This window comes from Poromitra crassiceps (assembly GCF_964638095.1).
Source record: "Poromitra crassiceps genome assembly, chromosome: 29".
Classification (NCBI taxonomy): domain Eukaryota; kingdom Metazoa; phylum Chordata; class Actinopteri; order Beryciformes; family Melamphaidae; genus Poromitra; species Poromitra crassiceps.
In genome coordinates, this window is record NC_139641.1 from 2,317,436 (window position 1) to 2,342,284 (window position 24,849).

The 24,849-nt window shown below is 43.5% G+C and overlaps 1 long non-coding RNA gene across 1 annotated transcript; it reads left to right on the forward strand.

The window, feature by feature from the left end:
- The first annotated feature begins 19,334 nt into the window (after nucleotides 1-19,334).
- Nucleotides 19,335-20,685, forward strand: LOC310799983. The gene is made up of 3 exons (XR_014553847.1): nucleotides 19,335-19,452; nucleotides 19,799-19,945; nucleotides 20,277-20,685. It is a non-coding gene; the product is annotated as an uncharacterized lncRNA (long non-coding RNA).
- Nucleotides 20,686-24,849: the final 4,164 nt, after the last annotated feature.

The window sequence follows — 24,849 nt, forward strand, 5'->3', positions numbered from 1 at the left end:
GAGGGATAGCAGGGGGAGTATGAGATACTATATGGAGAGAACAGGGAACAGTAACAAATTACAGTAGTAATAATAACACATTGAACAATCATATGATAGAGAAATATACAGACACATTTTACAAACTGACATATCATGTCGATTTCTTTGCAACCAAACTATGCTTAACTTAATTTGCTGCAAGCCTTTAGTAGTGAATCCCTTTGCCAAATAAACACATATTCACATATATAGCTTATGGGTGCCACGCTTTAGGGTAGAATGGGTGCCATGGTTTAGAATACTGGTGGAATAGTGGTAGGGGATATAATGGGTGCCATGCTTTGGAGTAGAATGGGTGCCATGCTTTAGAATAGTGGGGGAATAGTGGGGGAGGAGATGACAGGAAGGGGAGGAGGTGGGGAGGGTGCAGGGGAGGGAGAGCAGGGGGAATGTGAGAGAGGAGAGTGCAGGAAGTGGCAGGGAATAGGGAAAGTTTGGGAGGAGAGGAGGAGGGGAAGGAGCAGGGGAGGGGAGAAAGAGGAGAGAGCAGGAGAAGGGAGGGGGGAGAGTGGTGGGATGTGGGGGAGGAGAGAGCATGGAAAGGGAGGAGGTGAGGAGGGAATGGGAAATGTGGGAGAGGAGAGGACAGGAAGGGGGAGGTGGGGAAGGAGCAGGGGAAGGGGGAAGGAGAAAGAGAGGGGGGGGGGAGAAGATCAGACAATCAGACTACCCTAGACATTAACCAGAACTAACTAGGAAACAGGGAATCTAGCTAATCTACAGCCTAGTCTGGCCTGTCCTACTCTGCTCTAGTCTGATTTTAGCCTGAACACTATAACAGGTCTACAGCCTATAGTTAGGCTGTAGCTAATCTATCGCCAAATCTAAGCTATTCTAACCTACCGGCAGCCCTCGACCAGTGATGAGAGCACCGATGCCCCCCACCCCGGCCCACGCCCCCATACACATAAGGCGTGGAAGAGAAGGCCAGGCCGGGACACAGCGGCACCCCCTCATCCCCAGTGCACGCAAGAAAACCTTTCCACCACATGGATTGCCACATGGATTGCCTCAGTGACTTGGCTGCCTCATTGAGGCCGATGTACTGTAGGGGTCCAGCTATGGACTCCATCTGGGGACCCCCCTCCCAGACAGGCCGGGAGATGCCGGGCTAAACCATTACAGAGTTTCAGATTATGGAAATAAAATTGACAAAATTACAGAAAATTGAAAATGTAAATAGGAGTCCAACAAAAGGAATACAAAAATGTAGTCTTTAAATGATCCTAAGATCAGGGAAGAGAGTTGAAGATGTAAAAGGTAGAGTCCAAAAATAAATAGAAAATATAGTCTTTAAGTGTTCGTAGGTTCAGAGAATACTAGCTAATTAGCTAGGTGAAAAAGGGGTAAAAAGATTGGGAGTTCCACGAGGGTGATCTGATGGATCCATGAGTCTGCATTGTCTAAAGGGGTGCTTTGCAAAGTTATTTTTAACTTTTCAAATGCGGCCTCCGCCTCAGGTGTCCATGCCACTCTACTACCTGCAGTCAGTCCTTTTCCGTGTGCGATGGCACTCAACAGAGCTTCCAAACGGGAATAGCCAATACTAAAAGTCCTACAGTAGGATATCGTACCTAAAAAGGTAATTCACCTGTTTCACTGTCACTGGTTTTGGTATAGCCTGTATCGCTTCTATTCACTTTGTGGATAAGGATTTTTTATTTTGAGTAATCACATGTCCTAGATAGAAACACAACTTCTCTCTGACAGTACTGTAATTTTGATGCACTAACTTTGTGGCCACCTTCATAGAGATGTTGCACCAGTTTCAACGTGTCTGTCTTGCATTGCTCCTCGGTAGCCTATCTCTCACCGGATTACTCTCTTCTGGAAATGTCAGTTAGAGTGAGCAACCAACACATCTATCTCTCAGTTTATGAAGAGAGCAGTTCCCCCTCCTAACCTGTTCCTCTCCAACTGCCTGATGACCTCACCTACTTCCCAGAGACTATAGACAATGCTATCAGCTCGCCACCCATACAAAAACTTTCCCATGAGAAAATACAGAGTCACCTTTCTGAGTTTCAACACGTAATAGTCAAATACATATTTTTCACTCACAGATTAGCCATGGATTCTGTGTGTAATTCTTAGCCAATTTCTATTATTAAAATGTCTGTAATCTCTGTAGTCTGCTGGCTAAGTCTGTGTCAGTTACTTTTTTTTTTTTAATCAAAGATGCCTCACTCCAATCACATTGCATCCTTTGAGAGAGAATGTAATTCCAGACAGTCAATTTGGCGCGGGATTGCGAGAATCGAGCATATTTTTGTCAATTCCCGCAGATTTGTAATTTATAATGCGGGAGAAGTTGCGCAATTGTTTGCGCGCCGATGTTATGTTAAGCCGACGGTGCGGAACCAACGTTGCTTCAGGCGTAGCCTCCCCACTCGGCAAGCAGCAAACCGCTTCTTGTGACCAAATATCCCCGCATTCAAAGAACTTCATACTCCCAGAGCTGGCGTAATCCATATAAACAACCCTCATGTTTTACCCGAAATTAAATGTCCAGGTTTTGTGTCGGTCGGTGGCTCCATAAACAGCCGACGTTACAGTGGCTAACAGGAGCTAACGTTAAATTGCAGGGTAAGTCAGTCCCTCTATAAACCATAATATCTGTGTCCTTTCACCTTGATTGAAAAATGCTTCCACATGATTAAAGAAAACATGTAATATTTTATGTAAGACATAAAAAACATCAGTCAACATCACATAATGTCTTTTCTTTAATCAGGTGGGAACATCTTCAATAAAGTGGAACGACAGGCTGGTTTATAGTGGGACAGACTTCCAAAGCCTGCCCATTCACTTCAATAGAACTCTCCCCAATGCACAATTCAAACAGCTTTGCCAGTAACATGACAGTAAGAAAGGCATGATGTAACCAAATCTAACTGACATCACTATTGTGAACACAAAACAAAGAACACTTCTGATATAATATGATGTGAGTGTTTTAGTAGTGTATCACTCATACAAAAAAGAAAGGCTTTGATAGAACCGAAAGCCTATGACTGCTTAGTCTGCAGATAAAACACAATGACAAGAGCCATAGTAATTTAGACTCAGGTGTGCATAAACTACAGGTGAACTTCCTTTTTTAAATACAAAAATGTTAAATTATTATCGCTTATCGGACAGGAGAAGCAGATATTTGTCGGTTATCAACTGAAAATACCCCCCCCCCCAAGTCTATATATCCCCCCGAAAATCTATAAATCCCCCCTATCTGAAGAACATGAGGGGGGAATTCCCCCCCACTTTGCAAAGTGAATTTTAAGCCCTGTGTAGCCCAGGGATTTTCAAAGTCTGAGACTGTGGGCCTTACCCCTGACAACGCTTTGAAAAAAGAGCTTCCCCTCGCTCAAAAGCTGGATGTCTATGGTATCATGCTTATGTTATTTGATCTCATACACACTCAACAATTGAGCAAAGATAGCCTGATCTTGTTGTTACATACATAAAAAGGTCTGACTGAAGGCATTTATTAGTTTCTGACTCTGGGAAAGTGGGAAAACCTGTCAAATTCCCCAAAACTACTGTGTCTCTGAACTATCTCTTTAACCAAACTACACACATTTAGGCTATTCTAAAATCTCCTTTTGATAACGAATTTTCACTTCCATTCACTGAGCCTCCCCTTAAACTGCTTGGAGCCCCCTGGGGAGGCCCGCCTCCCACTTTGAAAACCCCTGATGTAGCCTATTGTAGCAGGGCCTATTGCTCTACCTATCCACAATGCTCTTGTCATTCAAATAAAGACAAAAAACATGATTAGCCTATAATGTCGGCATGCAAACAATATAACTAAATTAAATTAAATGTACAATAACCACAAGAACAACAACTCTAGTTTAGCTCTGACAGATGTTAAGTGTGATCAAATGTCTGTTGACCATCATGACTTCGATTCACCACCTCACCACTGCCGTCTGCAATTTGCTCTAAATGTGCTTATGGTTCAGGATTGGCATACATTATTGGCATAGTTTGTTTTGTTTAATTCATAACGTGTAATTTTAGTTTTTACATCACTACAGTACATTTGCATGGACTTTGCAAGACGACACTAGATTGTGACACACAGATTGGATCGCGTAGACAGTCACTGTACAAGTTAGTCGTGTTAGTAGGGATTCGATGCACTTATTGATAAGATTGATACCAATATCTGTCATTTGGCCAAATTTGATGTCTCTGCTAAGTCGGATTTGTGTGTTCCTAATGTGAAACTATATGGTTCCCTGAGATCTGGGTCTTTTTTGACGCCCCCTCCCCCTCCCCCTCTGTCTCTCTCTCTCTCTCTCTCTCTCTCTCTCTCTCTCTCTCTCCAGAGTCTGTGAGGCTGGTGAATGGGACTAGGCTGTGCTCAGGCAGACTGGAGGTGAAATCTAAGCTGTCGTGGTCCTCAGTGTGTGAAGCTGACTTTGACCAGCAGGATGCAGAGGTGGTCTGTAGGGAGCTTGGCTGTGGGGCTCCTTCAGTCCTCCAGGGGGCACTCTATGGAGAAGTGGAGGCTGCAATGTGGACCAAAGAGTTCCAGTGTAAAGGCAATGAATCTGTTCTCCTGGACTGCGGAAGCTCAGGCTCAGCTAGAAACACCTGCTCACCTGGCAAAGCTGTTAGACTCACTTGCTCAGGTAGAAGATGAGCTGCAGCTTGGATTTGGCTTCATCTAATCAAAGTGACTTTACTTATTTTACTAATGACTCTCTTGTCTCTGTTCAGAGCCTGATGTTGATGTCAGATTGGTGGGAGGAGCCAGCCGCTGTGCTGGTGAAGTGGAGGTGAAACACCGTGGAGTCTGGGGTAGAGTGGCTGACATGGACTGGACCCTGAAGTCAGCAGCTGTACTGTGTAGACAGCTTGACTGTGGCTTTGCTTTTTCAAATAAAAGCAGAAAACCTTACTCACCAATATATGCACTATATGCAATATATGAAGATGTATGGGCGATCAGTTCTTCCTGTCTTCAGTCTGGCTCTATACTGAGGGAGTGTGTAAGCTGGTCTGACTCTGTCTATCACTTTCACAGCCTGCAGATCACCTGCTCAGGTAACACCATCAATGACATCAACTAACTAACGAAATAATGAACTAACGAACGAACGAAGTAACGAATTAACATCTATAAATTTGGCAATGTGGGGCCCTATCTTGGTACAGGCGCTATCTGCTTTTTGCGCTTGCGCACCTGTTGCACACCTGCGCGCTTTAACGCCTGCCTTATGCCATCATCCCTGCAGGGACAATAGCAGTCCGCCTTGCGCAAGTGTCCAGGTGTTATGCAGAGTTTTGCATCCGCGCCGCCAAATGCATCCCCACCTCACGGGAGCATATTATAATGATTTATACAGAAACTGTTTAAAAATGATATAATTGTTTGGCTAGACATGACCTCCATGTTTTTAAGTTAAAACAGCCCCAAAATATGGTGGGGATGCAATACTCGGCAGGGGTGCATAACTCTGCACAACAACGGGTGCAGGCGCAAATTGGAGGCGTGCCAAGTCATTTATGCACGGCGCAAACGGGATTTGGGTGGTGTTAATTGGGGGACTTTCCACTCAGATTAATCCAACAATTAAGCAATACATATAATGGAGGTTGCAACGTTTTTCCTGCAGAGAAACTGAGTAAATTAGGCTATGTTACTTTGAAAGGCGATCTGAACATGACACAATTTTGTCCCATGGGTGATGCCCTCGCGCTTATGACTTTATTGACACTGAACATTGTTTCACAAGCAAAAATAGTATAACATTTGTTCGGGGAGGGTCAATCATAACTTTCTAATCACTTGTGGAGGGTCAAGGAAAAATATATTTTGGTCAGAGAAAGGTCACAACTTTTTATTTCAGAGTGCTGAAAATCCCTCCAGTGACCCCCCCTTTTAAATAACGAACGGTCCCTAATAGCGCCAAAAAGCTATATGTACAAGTTGTGACTCGGGTACTCGCTACAAGATGAAATATTAATCCAAAATGCAGAGAAATGCTCTTTTCTTAAAGTAAATAGATAGCCGGAACTACTTTCTAAACATGGCCGCGCTGCATACATGTGCCGCTGTGTACAGGCAAACAAGGAAGTAACTTGATCTTTGTTTCATTCTCGGTGTGTGGATTACTACGAAAATGATGTTTCACGTAACTATAGATTATTATTGCATTGCGTGGTGAGTACCCGAGTCACAACATGTACAGTACATAGAGCTATTTGCCGCTGTTAGAAATGTGTGTTTTTGGTGACTTTGAACTGTTGTACTGTTTCCTCCAATTCATTGGCGATACTAAGAAACTTCACGACTGTAGCTCACTGTATACTGCACGAAGAGTGCTGGTAAAGGCATTGTGTATCTTGGTTATGTATGGGCGATATGGCAAATGGCCGAAACTCCCAAAAAGTTGGCATATCCCTTTAAGGTATATTACAAAATAGCGATGGTGGTGATGACCACAATAAAAACCCTATGATTGTTGTTTGTATGCTGCCGTTAATGCAATAAACAAAAGAAAAAACGAGGTGAACAGACTTTGCTGTGAGGGGCTGGCAGAAAGTTTCACCTGTCTCTCATTATCCACACATGTCATGACACATCTCTCCTGTGCTGACGTATCCTTAGCCTCGCTCCCTTCACGTCTGCAGATGGTAGAGATAGCATAGAAACAAACCACGGGGGCTTCATTGCTGTCATTACACCCATGTATAACACAGGCCACCATCCTAAGACAACAGGAACGGTAATAGACGGTAGAGGTAACCCTAACGGCAGCTAGCTTCCTATTAGCACTGGTCTCACATAGGCTGTCACTAGTTGAGAGTTGCAGCACTCAAAAACATGGCCACAGCAACCGTGATGATGCTGATCGAATACTATCTATTGTAGCACGGCCTATTCATAGCTTTCAAGGGGCGTTACGTACAGTAGGTACAAGGAACGCCCCTTCTGGCGGTCAAAACTCAAAACAACAATGGCGCTGAACACTGACCAGACGCAGCTGCAGCAAAAAGCGGTCTTTTTTCCTCCAGTTTCCAGTCAGGAATATTTAAACGCAGCACAGCTCTGTTTCATTAGTGACATACTGACACGGTGAATCGATTCACTTTGCACCGTGACTCCAGTGTCTGCTTCATATTGGAAATGCGCAGCACAGCTCTGCCAGTAAAAAGCAGTTCCCTCGTAAGGGGACTGGTGTGGGTGTGTGTGTGTGTGGGGGTGTGTGTGTGTGAGTTTTCTTTCTCCGACGGCATTCTGTAAAAGCACAAGCCAGGCGTGTCTCCTCGTCGGTTAGTGCAACCGATAGCACAACAGGTATCCGGCATTTTGGCTGAACAAACAGCGTGAGAAACTAGTGACTCGGCGGGCACTGCGGAATGAACAAGTTTTTTTTTGACCGCCAGGTGGGCGTTCCCGGCAGAACGTAACGCCCCTTGAAAGCTATGAATATGCTCTACCTATCCACAATGCTCTTGTCATTCAAATCAAGACAAAAAACATGATTAGCCTATAATGTCTGCATGCAAACAATATAACTAAATTAAATTACATTTACAATAACCACAAATGGCAAATGGGGCAGCTGTAGCTCAGGAGGTAGAGCGGGTTGTCCACTAATCGCTTTGGATAAAAGAGGTCGGTGGTTCGATTCCCGGCTCCTCCAGACTGCATGTCGAAGTGTCCTTGGGCAAGATACTGAACCCCAAATTGCTCCCGTTGGTGTGCCAGCACCCTGCGTGGTAACCTGCCGCCATCGGTGTGTGAATGGGTGAATGTATACTGACTGTAAAGCGCTTTGGATAAAAGCGCTATATAAATGCAGGCCATTTACCATTTACCACAAGAACAACAAATCTATTTAAGCTCTGACAGATGTTACGTGTGATAAAATGTCTGTGGAGCATCGTGACTTCGATTCACCACCTCACCACTGCCATCTCCCAAAATGTGCTTATGGCTCAGGATTGGCATACATTATTGGCATAGTTTGTTTTGTTATGCCTCCGCCGGCGATAGCCAGCCTGGAGGCATTATGGATCCGGGTTGTCCGTCCGTACGTCCGCCCGTACGTCCGTCCGTCCGATGTTCGTTAACGCGATATCTCAGGAACGCCTTGACGGAATTTCATCAAATTTGCCTCAAACATCGACTTAGACTCAAGGATGATCTGATTAGATTTTGGTGGTCAAAGGTCAAGGTCACTGTGACCTCTCGAACGCCATTTTCAAGCTTGTTAACGCGATATCTCAGGAATGCGTTGACGGAATTTGATCAAATTTGCCTCAAACATCGCCTTAGACTCAAGCATGAACTGATTAGCTTTTCATGGTCAAAGGTCAAGGTCACTGTGACCTCACGAATGCCATTCCCAAGTTCATTAAAGCGATATCTCAAGGACGACGATGGAATTTCTTCCAATTTGGCTCAAACATCGACTTGGGTGCAATGATGAACTGTTTACATTTTGGTGGTCAAAGTTCAAGGTCACTGTGACACACCCAATTTCCAAGCTCTGTAACGCAACATCTCAGGAGCGCCTTGACGGAATTTCTTCCAATTTGCCTCAAATCGCGATTTGGACTCAAGAATGAACTAATGGCAGAGGCATAAATCCGCAGTGCGGTCGTTCTAGTTTACGGTAATTTATGAGGTGTAATTTTAGTTTTTTGTTGTAACATCACTACATTTGCATGGAATACCTTTGGAAGACGACACTAGATTGTGAAACACAGATTAGATTGCATAGACAGTAACATTACAAGTTAGTAGTAGTGTCAATATTGATAATATTGATGATACCAATATCTGTCATTAGACCAAATTTGATGTCTATGCGATGTCGAATGTGTGTGTTCCTAATGTGAAGCTCTGTGTCTCCCTGATATTTGGGTCCTTTTTGAATGCCCTCCTCCCTCTCTCTATCCCTCTCTCTCTCTCTCTCTCTCTCTCCCTCTCTCTCTCTCCAGAGTCCGTGAGGCTGGTGAATAGTACTAGTCTGTGCTCAGGCAGACTGGAGGTGAAGTCTAACCAGTTGTGGTCCTCAGTGTGTGAAGCTGGCTTTGACCAGCAGGATGCAGAGGTGGTCTGTAGGGAGCTTGGCTGTGGGGCTCCTTCAGTCCTCCAGGGGGCACTCTATGGAGAAGTAGAGGCTCCAATGTGGACCAAAGAGTTCCAGTGTAAAGGCAATGAGTCTGTTCTCCTGGACTGTGGAAGCTCAGGCTCCGCTAGAAACATCTGCTCACCTGGCAAAGCTGTCAGACTCACCTGCTCAGGTAGAAGATGAGCTGCAGCTTCGATTTGGCTTCATTTCTGTTCTAATCAAAGTGACTTTACTTCTTTTACTAATGACTCTCTTGTCTCTGTTCAGATCCTGATGTCAGGTTGGTGGGAGGAGCCAGTCACTGTGCTGGTAGACTGGAGGTGAAACACGAAGGAGAGTGGAGACCAGGGGATGACCTTTATTGGAACGTGAAGTCAGCAACTGTAATGTGCACACAGCTGGACTGTGGCTCTGCTGTTGACACAGAACGTAGACAGTGTTGCACAGACAGATCTACATGGTGGATCAGACATGACTGTCTTCAGTCTGGTTCTCTACTGAGGGAGTGTTTAGAGTCTATGTCTTCCTCTAGCAGCCTGCAGATCAGCTGCTCAGGTAACACCATCAATGACATCAACTATGACAGTAATGTTTCCAGTCTCTTCCTTCCTCTGTCACAGTGACAGTCAGTGCTTCATTGGACTGAACTGTAAAGTTATCCAGGACAATGGCCTCCTAAAGGGAAGAGAAGTGGGCTTGTTGCTGGGAGCTCACTGGTACAAATCCCCCTCTTTTACTGCGGTGCCCTTCAGCAAGGCAGCCCACTTAGCTGCTATAGTGGAGCTGTTTAACATAATGTTTTACATTAGTCAAGGCAACAGTTTGTCTTTGCCAGAGGATTCAGACTATTATTCATTTATTTATTTATTTATTTATTTATTGGTATCAATACGCATATATTTCTATCTCTTACCAAAACAGCTGCATCTGCCTAAGTACTGGTCATGTTTGCAGTCGTGGCTACTGATGATTTCCTGACTGCTAAGCCTCGTGTCAGTGGGCAGTGTTCTTGCCCACCCCCCCCTATCTTTTTTTTAACATATATATTAGAGACTAGCAAAGCATTATCAATATACATGTAATAACAGAAAATGTCTCTTTTTTATTATTTCTTTCTCCCATAACCCCCCTCCCTTCCCACCCTAACCCATCAGGTTCAATAATGTGGTGGCATGTTCTGAGTTTCAAAAGACAAGAAAATAAGAGAAAAAACTAAAACAGGAAAAAAGAAAAAACAACAACAACAACGGCAACAACAAACAAACATTACCAACAACATAAACATAAACAACATACCAAAAAACATTACCAATGCTGTTAATAGTAGGTACTGCTTATGATTCCCCACACATCTTATAGAGAGGATGTTTGATGCTTGGTGACGGACAGGCAGCAAGATACTACTCTCCATCCTCATCCTCCTTGACCTGCGTGCGGCCTTTGACACAATTTCCCACACCATCCTCCTCAATAGATTATCCTCCATCGGCATCCCTGGCACTCCGCTTGACTGGTTTCACTCCTATCTCTCAGGCCGCACTCAGTTCATCTCAAATCATTCAGATCCCAACCCTCCCCCGTGATGACACAGGTGTATGCGTGGCCCAGGCGTGTCGGTGGGCCTCTACTACGGTGGCCCTGAAGTGCAAATCACAACCGCAAATCAGAAAACACAACGACAAATCCGAAAACACGACAAATAAGAAAACACAACGACAAATTAGAAAACACAACGACAAATAAGAAAACACAACGACAAATAAGAAAACACAACGACAAATAAGAAAACACAACAACATATTACTAAACACAACGACAAATAAGAAAACACAACGACAAATTAGAAAACACAACAACATATTACTAAACACAATGACAAATAAGAAAACACAACAACATATTACTAAACACAATGACAAATAAGAAAACACAACAACATATTACTAAACACAATGACAAATTAGAAAACACAACAACATATTACTAAACACAATGACAAATAAGAAAACACAACAACATATTACTAAACACAATGACAAATAAGAAAACACAATGACAAATAAGAAAACACAACGACAAATCAGAAAACACAACAACATATTACTAAACACAACGACAAATAAGAAAACACAACGACAAATCAGAAAACACGACGACAAATAAGAAAGCACAACAACATATTACTAAACACAACGACAAATAAGAAAACACAAAGACAAATCAGAAAACACAACAACATTATCCAAACCGGAAAAGGTAGGTACTCTCAGGTGACATGAATCGTCGCTGATTGGACGAAGGAACTGGTGAGATGTGAACTGGTGAGCCTGTACCTCTGTCTCTGTGCCTCCCTCTCCCAACCTCTCCTATAGACCCCTTATACAGCTTGTCAACATGGAGCTGCGCGCGCATCGTGTAGGCAAAAAGCCCGGAGCCGCTCATTGACACAGACAGAGCTGTGTGAAATACGCCGCTGTCAGGACTGCTCTGTGCTCATCTGCGACACACAGTTAGATTTTAGTTTTAAAATGCAGTTCTCGGCTTACTACCACAGCTTATCGCCTAGTGATAAGCAATGTTATGCATCGAAATTAACGTTGGTTAATGGGATACGTCTTACAGACCCATACCATACACACTGGCGCTGTCAATTCGCCAAGCCTAGAGTGGCCAGCAATACATATATCGTGCATTCCTTTATAACTGGGGATAGCGTAGATAATTATTCTGTAACTTGCAAAGATATATTGTTATGTTGATAATGCACACAACTCAATAATGACATTATGTAACGTTACTTGGTCGTTCTAACCGAGTGATGTGGCTGAGCAGCCTACAGTTTCAGGCAGCTTACCTGATTATGAAGAGCACTACATTTCGGGCATTTTTAATGATGTCCTCGTTCCAATCAGTTCAACTCAATAATGACATTTAAGTTAACGTTACTTGGTTGTTAACTAACCGAGCGATGTGGCTGTCACTAGCAGCCTACTACAGCATACCTGATATGAAATGAGCGAGCACTGCAAAGTCGGGCATTTTTAACGATTTCCTCTTTGGGCTTGCAACCAAAGACACCTACGGTTAGCATTAAAAGCAGTATGAGTTGACGGGATTCGGTAAAACTTTAGTCCTTGCTTTGTTGATAGTGTAACAGACTGTTCAGTGTTGTGTTGTGTTCTATTGCGTGTGTGCGAGGCTGTGTATGTTCCCTCCGGTTGCCATGTAGAACAGGATATGTGGGGAGAATAAAGGTGAAGCTGGTTATAACGTTACAGCCTGGCTCTATCGTTTATTATTTTATTAACCAAGTGTGAATAGGCGGACCCGAATACTCTGCTACAATAGCTTTCCGATTCTGGCATCCCACTGTACAACACGAAGACATGTCTTGCTCGAATAGTTTTCGGACCACTGGAACTACTTGACAGGGCTGCGCGGAGTCTGTCTTACTGCCTCCGTCTTGCGCATCTGACGCTGTTTGTTGTCATTGTGACGTAGGCGTATAATTGGTCTATACATGTTCGTACTTCGTCCACTAAAATTATTATTATATTATTATTATTATATTATTATTCGACACGCAAAGTGTCCTCAGAGTAAAAAAAAGAAAAGGAGAAAAAGCAAGTGTTTGTCATCTGTCAGTTTTGGCAGGCTGTGAAGTGACAGGACTTAAAGTAACCATGAATTTGCGCAATGAAGGCATTGCTCGTCTTTTAAATTAAATTGTTAGAGGTGCAACCAGACAGCAATTGGACAGCTAATTTCAGATTATTTCACCACTCCCTTAGCTTTTGATGAGGGAGAGGTGACTGGTGCGCGACTCTGACATCTGACAGCCGCTCCACCTCACAGTCGGGCTGTCGGGGCGGGGGCTAGCTCCGATGACGGTCGTGATGATGATGATGAGAGCGGGTTGGAAGATACCACTCGTTTCTGAGCCGATGGCAAAATGCAATCTCAGATTAAACTGAGAAAAGCACGGGAGTAGCCTACAAGTGTGACTGCAAACTCCTCGCGCCTGCACACACTCTTCTATCCTCGGAATGCCACGTTGAGTTTCAACTATAGCCTGCATTCCAGAAAAAACACACCTTGATTTAAAAATGAGAATTTGTTTGTCATGGTTTTATTAGGCTACATAATGCCCGACCATACAGGTCTGTGGTGTAACATTAGATTACTTTAGGTAGGAGAGGGTAGGAGAAAATAAAAAGCAAATGATCTTTTCCAACCATTATACCTTAGCACCGCAATAGCCCTCTCCACTTCCCTCGTCGGGGGGAGAGTGAGAGAGAGACACACAGGGCATACTGCCTCACCTCGTAATAGCCAGTAACCTATAGGCCTAGCTGCAAAAGTTAACTGTTGAAAATGTGATGTCTGGTTTTGTCATGAGTAGCCTACAGTGAAGTCCCTCTCGCCATCAAGCAGACAGTGACGGAAGCATGTGTCTTTATGTGCGCCAAGGGGAAAATGGCGGGCTAAATTGGTGGGATTCGATGTATATATATTAATAGAAACAAATAGAAAATAGCTGATTAATAAAATGTGTGCTGGTGGAACGAAATTCAACTTCAAATAGAGCAGCATCACTCAGGAGAAGAGAGCCCGAAAAGGAATATACAGTCCATACAGTCAGGTTTGGGGAGCAGCCTCTCCCTCTTTCTCTCTCTCACTCTAGTAGTCCCTCTGAGTGAGGAGGGAGCTGCTGACGTGACGCTGTGGTTTTATGAGCATGACCACACCTCCACAATGCTTTTGGGCATAAACACGCCTATACGGAGATGTGCGCCGAGATGACGTGAAGCGCAGCGGGCCGACACGCCCACAATTAGGGCTTTGCGCGGCGCTATTCCAGCGCAAAACGGGCGCTAACACAAAATCACCGCCGTCGCGAAGATAGAGCCCTAAGACTAAGACTAAATCTAAAATAGCTGCCAAAATGAACAACAATTAGCAAGTTTACATCCCTTTCTAGTTTTGATCCCTCTCGGGATATCACATTTTCCAATTTAAAGTTTCATCCCTCCTTTATTAGTCTTTCGGGTGGCGCATGTTCCATTATCATCGCTCATGTTCAATCCCCTTTTTGCCCATATTTGGCCATGATTCAATATTTAAAGCTGCGCTACACTACCCGGACACCCACGATTTTGACAATTTTGACTATTGGATGACAAACAGCTATTTTCAGAAAGTGGATCAGAAAAACCCCCTTATCTTCATTGTACCTGGACATTGCATACATTTTCTGAATGGTCTAGGTGTCTAGACCGCCGATCTTTCGGAAAAGATTAAAGACACACCTTTTCAGGCTCCATCTGGGCCCTTCTTGAACTGACTTCTTTTTCTCTCTTAAAAAAAAAAAAAATGTACTAACTTAACTTTACCACTATTCCTTCAGAAGTTGTAGTTGTCATAGACTGTGTTGCATAGTTGATTGCTCTATTGCTGACAAAAATGTGTTATTGTAAGTCGCTTTGGATAAAAGCATCTGCCAAATGACGTAATGTAATGTAATGTCTAGATTCTGGGTCTAGAGCAGTGGTTCTCAACCTTTTTGAGCCATGACTCCTCAAAAAAATATGCTCCGTTTGTCCCATGGGTTAATTACTGACCAATAGAAAAATAAAGATAAGGACAGCACTCCAAGTTAAAATAATTTATTGCCCCCAATTCTTTTAACTTGGAGTGCTGTCCTTATCTTTATTTTTCAATTGAACTCTTTAGGATCCAGCACCCAGTTAATATTATTTCCGAGTTGAGCGTGTTCTTCTGGATTTTAATTACTGACCAAAAATATACAAAACAGCTAAATCAATTTGGCTTTAACTACAGTTGTCAATTTTATTCAAAAACCGACAGCACAACTCGTTGTGAAGGAGAGAGACACGACTCCTTTGCAAGCTGAACATGCAGGGATAATGACTTATGTTCAAGGTAAAAACGAAAAATAAATATATAAATGCAGGCCTAGCTCTCTCATTCATCTCATTTTGTATTTCCCCCCTTTAAAGCAGCTACGAGCAAGATTTTCGATTGTTATTAAACAGTATAATTACAATATTGATGCATCACATCTTACCTATAATAGTAGCTGAGACCAAAGCCGTGTGAATCGGAGATTGCTCTGTTGATGATTATAGAGTCTGTGTCTGTCTAACCTCATGAGGAGAACGCCATGCAGGGGCTCGCTACTCTCGCGAACATCTCTCATTATATTCTAACAGGTTTTTTGGAATTATTTTGTGGTTATGGCCGAAGTGGCTGCTGCAAACTGTTTCATTTCACTTCCTGATCTGCCCTGGCCACAGACAGACTAACACTGGCCGATTCACTCGGGGTTCAAGCGAGACTACTCTGCGTTGGTCTCGTCTACTATTAGAGGTAAGATGTGATGCATTGATATTAAATTTAGACTGTTTAAAGGAGAATTTCGGTTTTTTACACCACGGTCCTCATTTCCAGTTTAGAATATGATGTTTTACTCACCGAAATAGTTTTGCGTCATTCGGATGCCCAGGGAAGATTTTGAGCTCCGAGTACACTCTTCAAACAGGCTAGAACCGCTAGAACGGGAGCCCACGGGGCATGCTGCACAGAGCTGCACACGCTCTGTAAATCACACCTTTTCCGTCTCGCCGCGGTCCATATCCACGTTATTATGATCCATAAATACACCTGAGACTGTATGTCGCCCCCAAGGCTCTTCGGGTCTCCTCATCCGGGGTCTGGGATACTGGGAATCAAAATCCCGGATGAGGAGACTCAAGTCCCGCTCCCGCGAGAGTTTACACCCAGGGTGCTATACATACCTGCGCGCAGGAGACATTCTCCCCGCGGCTACAGTCTTGTAAACATCAACAACAACGAAGAGCAGCTCATCATTTTAGTCCAATAGCGATTTGAGACATTTGTATATATTTTTGTAACTATATATATCTACTCTCAGTTGATAGATCGATCATCGAGATAATGGTACGTTTTTGCGCCTATCCAAATTGTACCAACAAAATGACGAGTTGGACATGGCTCAGTTTTCACAGGCTCCCTTTTTTCAATATGGACATACTAAAACTTTGGTTAGTTGTGCTCAAGTTGGACCCTAACACTCCAGTGGATGAATTGCGACGTGCAGATCATCGGATATGCAGCGCACATTTTTCCCCAGAGGACTATGGTGTGCCCGTCAAGGCAAAATATCAAAAACAACCTAAATCACCGAAGCATCGCCATCTGAAGAAGAATGCCGTCCCAAAAGCGTTGGAGAGCCAGGCTACAGACACAATGGAGGTAAGTCACATCATTCAAATGTTATCTATTCGGACAGTATTTTGGCTGTTTACAATATTACGAAAAAAGCCTACTAGTGTGCGGTTTTTCTTGAAGATTTATGGGATTATCTGATTGGAACAGAACGTGTGCGCACGGATCGTTGCAATAATATCAACACCCCTGAACACAAATTGATTCTCTCCAGCATTGCAAAGCACTCGTTTACATTATCAATACTGTACTAGATTGTAACATACGTTGTTCGTATCAACACTATATAGCGAAGATAATTTGTAAAATAAGAAAGATTGTATTGTGAGAAGCCCATGCTGACCACAGCTGGGGGAGGGGCGCGTTCTTTGTTTATTCCCCCGCGAACAATGGCTGAATTCGACTCATGCACCTACTGTAGGCTACCTGTATGAATCGACACCTTACCAACGTAGTTGTAAATCAAATAATGTTGTCACCATGGTCTGATAGATAAACATACTTCTGTTTACTTTTTAGGGAAGTACCAGTGGTGAGGTTTCTCCTACTGATGCTGACTTTGGTGAAGTCCCACAATCCACTCCAGACAAGAGCCAACACAGAGCAGATGAGGAGCCATGCAGATCAGCTGGGCCTAATCTATCCACTGCATTGACTCTACTCCTTACCAGTCCACCTCCAACTACAACACGTCCACGAACCAGGCGATCCCTATCCGGACCATACCTTGCGCTGGCTCCTACTTGGTCACGATTAGTGGTAAGCCAAGCAGTGACAACACCTTTTCTGAAAATTAGCTTATTATCCATTCAGCCCCTCCATTACTACACTGACACAATGTGTTTTGTTTTTGTCTAAGGACCCGATCCCATCCACATCAACCTCCCCTGCAAATGTCCCTCAGCCGGCTGCCAACACATCTTCACCAGTATTGCAAGTGAGTTGAAAGGTTTTTCTTTTATTTATCAGTAAAAGAGGAACTAGTCTGCATCAAATAGCTTTCATCATGTGCAAATCACTATACTTGATATTCATTTGCAAATACATCTATGCGGTTACTTATAAATTCACAATCTATCCTGTGTCTTCAGAGTGTACAGGAAGTTGTAGCTGAACCGAAAGTGGGCGACCTCAACATGAGTTTTGGGGAGTTGGATCTGGATCCTGCAGATGTCAGCTTTGTTCTGCCCAGTTCCGACTCGCCTTCCAGCCCAGGAACTACTTCTGGCTCTGCCAGCTCTTCGGGAGACAACCCAGCAGGATGGTCAGAAAAGAAGTGGCTGGTGAATGAGTCACACCTCCTCCAACTTTTCCAAAACTGTCCCAAGTGTGCAAAACCCATAGAAGAAACAGTTATCACCACCAGAGCCAGTCAAATCAAAATTCATTGGGTTTGCCTGGACGGACACTCTGATACATGGCAATCATGTCCTGACCGAAGAGGCATGGCAGAAAACAATCTGCAGATATGCGCATCTACAGTTTTCACCGGAGCAACCTACACTGACATTGCAGACTGGGCTGGTGTACTCAATGTTCCATTACCAAAACAGACACAGTTTTACACGATGCAGAAGACATACCTCATCCCCGCCATACAGTTGGCTTACCAAGATCAACATGCGAAAATCATGGCCCGGCTCATTCAATCATCACAACAACAGAAGGCTGAACTCTGTGGCGATGCGAGATGTGATAGCCCAGGTAAATATTATATCTATAACATTATTATCGAAATATATCAAATATATATAATGTAAATATAAATGTTCAGATTTCTACTTTTTCCGGGTAAACTTGAACCATCCATTTTTTTCTTCCTAGGTTACAGTGCAAAATACTCAACGTACTCTTTCCAAAATGATGCAACCAAGGAAATAGTCCACTTTGAATTGGTCGAGGTAATTCAGCTAAACTATGCCAATCTGATATGCACCATCTGCTTGGAGGGGGCTTTCTACATTTCTCAAAACCAGTGGATGTACATTTTCTGATAACATATTGTAATGTTATAGGTTTCAGAGGCTACTAGCTCCGTAGCGATGGAGGTGATCGGTTTCCAGAGGGGCCTGAACCAGTTGCAGGATTGTGGGGTGGATGTCGGTGTGATGACCACAGACAGATCGCCATCCATCCGGAAACTTATGAGAGAGGACTACCCCCATATCCGACATGAATTTGACCCCTGGCATGTCAGCAAGGGTAAGTAACTGTATGACACAAACACCTTTTACTATCTAACCCACAGACTTTGTAGACATGCTTAGTCATTTAGATAAAGGACAAATAATTTACAATCCTATTCCTTACATGTGTACATAACTTGCAAAATTGTGTGACTGATACAGGCAGACACCACCGTACTCCAAGTTCATGGTTTTGTATTGTTTTTTATTCGAGTATTTTTGTTTGTTTGTTTGTTGTTCTTCTAAGGTGTGAAGAAGAAACTTGTGGCAGCATCAAATAAGAAGGACAGCAAAGAACTCCTGCCATGGCTGAAATCTGTCACCAACCACTTATATTGGTCCTGTGAGTCTTCAAAAGGTGACCAGGGGGTAAGAATGATGTTATTTTCTAATTCGAACACCACATCCACTCGAGAACATACTATGATTTAGCATAAAAAAAATCTATACTGGATGAGAATGGGAGTCAGAATATTTTCATTTTGGGAAGCTAATATATCTAAACACTCTTCCCTAATCTGCTGCATACATATAGTACATGTAGTACGATAGTGTAAACACAGTCCCGTAATCTATATTTATTCTCACAGTAAAATGTGTCACTGAGGGTCCCTTCTCATTTGCTTAGGAATGTGCCCGTCGCTGGACGTCGGTGCTGCATCACATCTGTGGTGTGCATAGATGGGAGGAGGACGGTGTGGAGTACACCTGCCGTCACCCTGCCTTGACAGCCGAGCAACAGATGCTGAAGAGGTGGATCAAAGCTGATTCACCTTCTTTCAAGGCCTTCAAAGAAATTGTGGTGGACAGGAATCTCACCCGAGATTTGAAGCAAATGGCACTCTTCAAACACACTGGTATGTCCTTTTTACAAAGTCGTTAGTTTAGCTTTCAAATTCAACAATGTACTTCAACATATTGGGGGGGGGGTTCAATCCGCAGCTGAGGGCGGGGAATATTTGGATCTGAGTTACTATTCATGTCCAGTGTTGCACACAAGGTGGCGCACTGACACTACGCCTATGCTGCCTGTGGAGTACACCCCACAATAACAATATTGGTTGATGCTGTCGTGAAACACAGATAGCGATGTCTAATGTTGGATTTTTCAACTAGTTCAATATGTTTATAATCAAGTTTTTACACAATCTATCAGATGTAAATCTAATTTCGTCTCTGGTTGTTTGTCTTTCACCAACCCAGGGTCTCTGGAGGTGTACCACTCCGTTATGCTGAAGTACACTCCGAAGAGGCTGCACTTCAGATATGACTCCATGAGGGCACGTACACAGCTGGCCATCATGGACCACAACGAAAATGTTGGCAGACAACAGGCCACAACAAAACAAGGTGAAAATGTGATAGGCTATAAATGTCTATATATTTGTCCAGCATAGATTTACATAGTTGTGTAATTTCATTTTGCTAAAACGAGCGATGAATAAAGAACTACTGAAAGGTGCTTTTGGGAGCAGCCATGATGCTGTTTTTGATGGAGACACACCCAGTCAATCAGTACATGAGAGGAAATGACAATGTTGATATCTCTTTTTATCCACCTTATTTGTGCTCTACTGGATCTCTTTGTATAACAACCCCATCCACCTAAAATTATTTCCATTTTTGGTCAACCAAAACGTGAACAACAACTCCTAACTGATTGTTTTCATTTACTTACTAGGGAAACTTCGCTGGAGTTTTCCCTTCTCCAGACAGTCGCAGGAATGGGTGACAAAGCCCATATATGTGAGGACAGCGCAGACCTTCCGGCGAGACCTCATGGAGCGTGTCCTGACAATGAGGGATGATCCGACAGTGGTATACACAGAGCCTCGTAAGGAGAAGAGACCACCTCGCCGAAGAATGCTCCAAAACATAGCTCCGGTCCCGAGGCCAGATACAGCAACTTTGCTGGCTCAACGGAGTAGCCGATTCAGCCGTTCATACAGAGCTGCTGCTGCACCTTATTAGCTGTCGAGGTTTTGGGAGCTTCAGTTACCGACAACTTGATTAGCATGGGAATCATTCACATATTGCCTTCTCTCCATATTTTTTGAGTTGTTTATTTTTCTGACCAATTTTTACTTGAAATAAATGGACATAAACAGAGACTTTGTGCTAGTTTTTTTTATAGGTGGAAGTCATGTCATTTTACAATTTTCTGTACAAATCGGAGAAATTGTAGTCTAGTTATAAAACATGTCATTGATATACTGCAGTCTGCTACCTCACAGGATCTAATTTGATTTTTGGTGCCTCTAGGATCAAACTTTTGATTGATTGAAAAGTTTATTTCTATAGTGACAAATACATAAACATTTAGCATTCACAGGAAACAGTATTTGTTATAAATCCTAACATTTATAGCCTAAGCTAGTTTGCAATGTTTGTCCCTATGTTATAAGGCAATAATAAAAACGGTACAGAATACAGACTACAGAATACAGCTGTTAGGTTACACAAAATTTAGTGATTGGATTATATGATTAGAAATTGTAGCCTATAAAAAAATATAGATATAGAGATGATAATAGTTGCAAGGGTCTGATCGAGTACTATAGATGTTTAGAATGTGTTATGGCTACATTAGTCCTTTGCAAGGTACAGTTTTTGCATAATTTGTGGTCTATGTTTGGGTTCTGTCAAATGATGTTGAAAATGTCCTCTGCCTCAATGAATCCCACGTAGCTGCCAGTGGGAGAAGGGTACTTGGTTCGGACTGCAGTGACGATGCAGCTCGGCAGGACTCTCCTATTTCCAGGTCCAAGGCGTTCTCCTCTCAGAGCCCATTCGAGCACTACACGATAGGCTACAAGTCTGCACTGCCTGTAGGACAGAAAATGGTCAAGTTGATTAGAAAAATATAACGAAATAAAAATTTTACAACAATTACTTTACTATTTACTCATCAATCTGATAAATTATAGGCGAAGTCAATTGCAGAAGTGCTCTATTTGTAGGCTACTTACTCTATGGAAAGTTGCCCGTTTGGTCCTGCTGGTTTGGGGCGGGTCCTCCAGTTGATTTTAGGCACACGAAAGAAAGTCTCTACCACTGCCCTGTTTATGAGAGAGGGGAAATCCTCAGACGTGGTGAGACAGCATTGTGTGGGGTCCGATGTCTCGTCATCTACGGAAATATCCACACCTCCAACATCTGGCCTCAGGTCCCACTCTCTGCAACAGAGGCATTCCTCCTCGGTGGGCATAGGGTTACAGCGTCCACAGGAACACCACCAATCACCATTCATTCTGGGCCTTGCAGCGGCTTGTTCATCGTGCTGTTCCTCTCTCTCTCTCCTTGTTCGCTCTTCAATTTCGGCCAACTCTTCAAGCGTATACTCGGGCTCAAATCGATAAGGGCGGCCATCGTATTCAAAGTCATCATCCGTATCCTCGAAATCAGAAAAATATTCTGCCATTTTTCACTAAATCTTCAAGGCACGTAATAGCTCTTCGTTGTTGTTGATGTTTACAAGACTGTAGCCGCGGGGAGAATGTCTCCTGCGCGCAGGTAAGTATAGCACCCTGGGTGTAAACTCTCGCGGGAGCGGGACTTGAGTCTCCTCATCCGGGATTTTGATTCCCAGTATCCCAGACCCCGGATGAGGAGACCCGAAGAGCCTTGGGGGCGACATACAGTCTCAGGTGTATTTATGGATCATAATAACGTGGATATGGACCGCGGCGAGACGGAAAAGGTGTGATTTACAGAGCGTGTGCAGCTCTGTGCAGCATGCCCCGTGGGCTCCCGTTCTAGAGGTTCTAGCCTGTTTGAGGAGTGTACTCGGAGCTCAAAATCTTCCCTGGGCATCAGAATGAAGCGAAACTACTTCGGTGAGTAAAATATTATATTTTAAACTGGAAATGAGGACCGTGGTGTAAAAAACCGAAATTCTCCTTTAATAACAATCGAAAATCTTGCTCGTAGCTGCTTTAATAGCAGCGGCTTTTGAGCTGTTTTCATATTTATTTCCAGATTGAACACAATTCAGATAATACTGGCTCACAATAATTGAACACAAAAACAACAGATTATCATTCATTCTGAGATTATTAAAGTATGAGTCTCCTGTATAGCTTATTATTTTCCCCGTTTTATAACAGTGGTTCTCAAGCTTTTTTTTAACATGCAGATTTAAAACAATTCAGATTTGATTGTTTTTATTTGATTTTTTTATACAGTTAATAGACATGTAAAGACAGGCTTGTGTTATCTTATACAAGCTGGGAGATATAATGGGGATTTTTATTTTTGTTATTTTGTTATTTTTGGGCAGCCACTCCGTGATCCCCCCCCGCGCGATCCCCCCCAACCCCCAGGTTGGGTCTGGTCTAGAGTTTCATGAGGCGCTGATTATCCTACCACAGTAGTAGTGAGCACACTCACCAAACGTTAAAAGCTCAGGTGCAAGGCACAAAATAATTACTTAAAGGAGAGAACAGCCAGCACACTTGAATGTCCTTTCAAAGGTTTAATCCATCATCTGGGCAGTCAGCTACAACGGGCGTTTCAGCCAAACAGGCCTTTGGCAACGTTGAAGAAGGCCTGTTTGGCTGAATGTCTGTCTGAATGTCTACAGTAGTTTCTGCTAATATTGAAAGCTCTGTTCTAGCTTAAAAACAGCTTGTGAGAGCTCATCAAACATGGACTGTGCTGCGGTACCGGCAGGTCAGTCAGGCTTATTTTATTTTTTATTTTTTTTGTGAGACTGTGATGAAATTTAGGGGGTATAAAATCGCGAATGGAACATTGCATTTTACACTGAGAACAAAAGGAATGACAGCTTTAGTTTGTTTTTGCAGAAGGAAACTTCACGTAAAGCAGCCACCTCAATTCAAAACTCTCTTTCTCACTCACACTCTGCCCCCTCCCTCTCTCTCCCTCTCTCTCTCTCTCTCTCTCTCTCTCTCTCTGTCTCTCTCTGTGTTTCTCTCTCTCCAGAGTCTGTGAGGCTGGTGAATGGTACTAGTCTATGCTCAGGCAGACTAGAGGTGAAGTCTAACCAGTCGTGGTCCTCGGTGTGTGTAGCTGACTTTGACCAGCAGGATGCAGAGGTGGTCTGTCGGGAGCTTGGCTGTGGGGCTCCTTCAGTCCTCCAGGGGGTGCCCTATGGAGAAGTGGAGGATCCAATGTGGACCAAAGAGTTCCAGTGTAAAGGCAATGAGTCTGTTCTCCTGGACTGTGCAAGCTCAGGCTCAGCTAGAAACACCTGCTCACCTGGCAAAGCTGTTGGACTCAACTGCTCAGGTAAAAGAGAGCAGCTTGGATTTGGCTTTATTCTTGTTCTAATCAAAGTGACTTTACTTATTTTACTAATGACTCTCTTGTCTCTGTTCAGAGACTGGTGATGTCAGGTTGGTGGGAGGAGCCAGCCGCTGTGCTGGTGAACTGGAGATTAAAATATCTAATGGATCCTGGAAAAGCGTGCATCGGTCTATGTCTAACTGGAACCTGAAGTCAGCAGGTGTAGTGTGCAGACAGCTGGACTGTGGCTCTGCTGTTTCAACAGAATGGAGAGAGGAAAGTCGTTCAAGATCATCTGGATTGTCTATTCATTCTCACTGTGATGGATCTGAGTCTGCACTGAGGGAGTGTGCAGGAAAGTCAGAATCAGTTCATGATTCCAGCTTGGAGCTGATCTGCTCAGGTAACACTGAACAGTTACATCACATCCTCAGCTGTATTCACGGTGACAGGCTGCTCTGTACTACAGTTCTCTGTATTGCATAAATTAATGTAGCAGTTGTCTGTATTACATAGCAGTTGTATTGTATTACATTAATGTAGCAGTTGTCTGTATTACATTAATGTAGCAGTTCTTTGTATTACATTAATGTAGCAGTTGTCTGTATTACATTAACTAGTGCAGTGCCCGTTCCCCCATGCACCACCCCGTAGGCGCTCCCCCCCGCACACACACTGCACTCTGTCAGGTCCCCCTAAGCGCAAGTTTGAAGTCGATCCAACAAACGGTTCTCGAGATATGTGAAGAAAATACATACAGACAGTCCTGGAATAATCCAAATTGCATGAAATGCGGCACCGCACTCCGTTGGGGTCCGATCAGCGCACTTACCAAGTTGAAGTCAAACGGACAAATGTTTCTCGAGATAAATCACTTTTTGTGTTGCCAGTAGGTGGTGCTATGCCAAATTGCATGGAATTCAGCTCCCTGCACTCAGTTGAGTCCCCCTAATCACACTACTCAAGTTTGAAGTCGATCGGACGAACGGTTCTCAAGATCAACCACT